Here is a 4,573-nt window from a genome sequence, read left to right as displayed (position 1 = left end):
ATGTATATATACATACAGGGTGTACCACCTGAAAGTGGCCACCCCCTTTTATCTTTTAAATTAAAAGAGATAGACCATAACAAATATATATGAAATTAAATGGCTTTAACTGAACTTTATTCTGAGCATAGCGATTAATTACAAAATTTATCTGTATTAAAGAACGGAGAGATAAGTATAATTTTTTAATAATAATGTAGATATTTTGATATAATAAAAGTTGTAGCGCTGTTTTAAAGGAATATAATGATGTATGATTTAATATAAATGTTTTACATATTATACGAGATTTTCCGGCTTGAAATATTGCGGGCGACGTCCACCATTTCATTTTCGGCCCTGCGATATAGCCAACTTCTGACTGAGTATCACGATTAAATGATAACATAACATATGTCAACCTCTAATGCACGAGTCAGAAGTTGGCTATATCGCAGGGCCGAAAATGAAATGGTGGTAGTCGCCCGCGATATTTTAAGCCGGAAAATCTCGTATAATATGTAAAATATTTACATTAAATCATACATCGTTATATTCGTTTCAAATAACGTTACAACTTTTATTATATCAAAATATCTACATTATTATAAAAAAATTATACATATCTCTCCGTTCTTTAATACAGATAAATTTTGTAATCAACCATTATGCTTTCAATAAAGTTCAGTTAATGCCATTTAATTTCATATATATTTGTTATGGTCTATCCCTTTTAGTTTAAAAGGTAAAAGGAGGTGGCCACTTCCAGGTGGTACACCCTGTATATATATACAGGGTCTACCAAAAGTGTGGAAACCCCTAAATATCTCGGAAAATATACGTTTTACAGAAAAGTGTTTCCAACAAAAGTTGTAGGGTTTAAGAAGATCTATATACTGATTCTATCAGTTTGACCTTGGATGGCGTCGTCAAGGTCAGGTCAAGGTCACATTGACTTTTTTAAATGACACCCCCTACATTTGATTGCATATTCTTATAGCTTAATTCAAGAGCTTTCCAAAACACTATAATAATGTTCATTTTTATTAAGTACTTTGCGAGTTATGAGGGTTGAAATAATTTCTTAATTTTACATAAACCATAAAATATCTAGTAAACCATTCATTTTTCGATTATCTTACCTTCATACTTTTATGTACAAATTAATGAGAGGAATCAATTGGTGTAAAGAAAACACATAGTTGTTTCTAAGAAAAAATATGTAATTTGCAATTAACAATTCCATATTTTTTCTTAAAAACAACTGTATGTTTTCTTTACACCAATTGATTCCTTTCATTATTTTGTACATAAAAGTATGAAGGTAAGATAATCGAAAAATGAATGGTTTACTAGATATTTTATGGTTTATGTAAAATTAAGAAATTATTTCAACCCTCATAACTCGCAAAGTACTTAATAAAAATAAACATTATTATAGTGTTTTGGAAAGCTCTTGAATTAAGCTATAAGAATATGCAATCAAATGTAGGGTGTCATTTAAAAAAGTCAATGTGACCTTGACCTGACCTTGACGACGCCATCCAAGGTCAAACTGATAGAATCAGTATATAGATCTTCTTAAACCCTACAACTTTTGTTGGAAACACTTTTCTGTAAAACGTATATTTTCCGAGATATTTAGGGGTTTCCACACTTTTGGTAGACCCTGTATATATATATATATATATATATATATATATATATATATATATATTATATTACAAAATTGTAATTATTTATTAAAAATATTTTCATTTATTGTAATATACTATATAGCATGAGGTATCTATTAATTTATATATCTGAGTTTTTAATTTGTGAAAAATTATACCCTAGCAAACACCAAGTAACAGTTATATAACTGTTAGTTGTAATTTCCTATTCAACAATATAATTGTTATATAAATTACATTTATATAACAGTTATATTGTTGAGTAGGAAATTACAACTAACAGTTATATAACTGTTACTTGGTGTTTGCTGGGACGCTATATGAAAAGTTATTACATATAAAAAAATTGAATGATTTTGAGCAGTTAATTACGTATTGTATTTATTTTTTATAAGTGAAAATTTATAACTTTTATAAGTAAAAATTTTATATTTTAAAGATTTGAAACTTAAAAATTTCATTTTTTTTAAATTAAAAATCTTAAAATGGCTCTTACTCTTTATATAAATTGATTTTAATAATATTTAAACAATTATAAGGATAAAATAAATAAAAATTAAATAGTTTAGTTTATTACCTGTAGTTTGCATGATACCAATAATTTCTACATGATCACCTTTTCTGATATCAAGTGAAATATAATCATTGTTAATAAAATTTATTACGTGAATTTCCAGTTTATATGTGCCATCAGTTATTGCACCACATCCAATAATTTTATTCATGTTATTGTTATATACTTCAGCAAAATTTGTCTTTACGTATCCTCTCAATACTACAAATATTTGATGAATATATATTAACAAAAATTATATATAAAATATATTGTGCTTTTTTAAATAAATATAATAAAATTCTAAAAGATATAAATAATATTTTATATTATATTATCAATAATCATGTTATTATTTTTTAATAAATTTTTAATTTTATATACGCGTATATTATATATAGAGTGTCCGAAAAACTGCCCACAATACTTCGAAAAGTGATTCAGGACCGAAAAAAAAGGAAAAAAGTTATATAAATATAAGTCCTGAAATAATTCATTTCTTAATTATAATAGTCATCTTTATATTAGCAACATTGTAATTTAATTTTTATAATTATAATAATCATAGTTTAATTCATAGTATTTTAATATAAATAACTTTATTGTGTGTATAAGTATGTATGTATGTATGTGTATATGCAGGGTATCCAATAATAACTATATTATCTCTCATGTAAAAAGAAGAAGTTAAACAGAAAAAAAGAATTTTCTATCATTTTCTATCATTCTATGATTTTTACAACAATTAATGAGAAATTAATTAAGAAAGATTCAGCAATTTACGTAAGTATTAGTTCGTGATGAGAAAAGACAGTCCATTATTACTACATAACCGTTGTCATTTATAAAGCGTTTCTTTTTAAATTTTAACAAGTGTTTCGCATAATTGTATTAAATAATAATAAAACATATTATCTATGTTTTAAATCTTTTAATTTAAAATCAAATTTGCATGGATCACTTAACATCTGAATAATTTATAACGAATAAATTTTTTTCTGATATCATTTAAATATCAATCATTTTCATTTATTTAATTTTTTAAAACTATATTTTTTAAATAGATTTCAATTATTTAAAATTTAAAAACAACTAAATAATTAAAGTTTATGGAAGAATAGTTTAAAAAATAATTTTGAACAATTTAAAATTTGAATGCTTGATGTAAACCAGTGCTGGGATTTACTTGCAACTTTCGGCCAGATTTCTTAGCTTACGCCTACTGTTCTCCTCTTACTGCTCGCTCCTTAGCGACCGCGCCACCGAACGCTCGTAACTAAGGAGCGCTCAGGAACGTGCGCGTCACAAATGTTATGTGGCAATCTATCTACTAAGTTCTCTTTATTGTTTATTTAAAATAAAAATAAGTATTCTATTATTAATTACGTTTATGTTCTGTAACAATTTAAAATATTTGTGTTTTGAAACGTAATTACAATAAGAGAATTTAGATAAATAGATTGCCACATTACATTTGTGACGCACACGTTCCTGAGCGCTTCTTAGTTACGAGCGGCGCGAGCGGTAAGAGGGAAACAGTAGGCGTAAGCTAAGAAATTCGGCCGAAAGTTGCAAGTAAATCCCAACACTGCTTTAATGCATACGATTCTTATACTTTCGCTAGAGAAATTATTTTGACGCGTACTGTACATCTCTCATCGTCACGAGAACACAGCGCCTCTTTCGTCAAACGTGCAAACCGTACAAGAAAAATATGTAAAAAATGCAGCTAGCCACGACGGTGACGTTTCTTAATTGAAAAGTTTCACATTGAAACTTTGCCTCGTTATATTTCTGCTTATAGAACACATAGAGCAAAAATAAAGACACTTTCCTTATATAAATCGAACCCAAGCAATTGATTGAGCCTAATAAGAATTTGATCGATTCAGCGGTTATTGAGAACCGATAATATGCATCACTCACAACTTTGCCTTTCGCGTAAAGATACACGGTGTGTCTTGCGCCTGAGTGATGATGACTCGACTTCAAGACACTACCGTGTCTCTTGATTTGTGGAATGGTATTAATATTGAACTGTGCCTTATGATATTATGATTTGTATTATTCGATATTATTCGGATTATTAGATTAATGTTATTATCGATCATCGATTGAAAGACATTTCTTTCGCGATATCATCGTGTTGATTTCGAATGTATTGAACATGTATACGACCGAATATGATCGATCTTGTTATTGAATGATTCATGCTGTCGATAATGCGTTATATCGCGTCTGTCTCCGCTTTCGTGTTATTTTTTTTGTATATTCCATTCTCTATTATTCGCGTGAATGTACGGGAACGTGTGGATTATACGACAGTTACTTCTTCATGTTATTTAAATATCCATTGATTACGGGA

Source organism: Camponotus floridanus, unplaced genomic scaffold (genome assembly GCF_003227725.1).
Source record: "Camponotus floridanus strain SB8 unplaced genomic scaffold, Cflo_v7.5 scaffold305, whole genome shotgun sequence".
NCBI classification, from domain to species: domain Eukaryota; kingdom Metazoa; phylum Arthropoda; class Insecta; order Hymenoptera; family Formicidae; genus Camponotus; species Camponotus floridanus.
The sequence above is the reverse complement of the archived record's forward strand: the minus strand, read 5'-3'. Positions refer to the sequence as shown.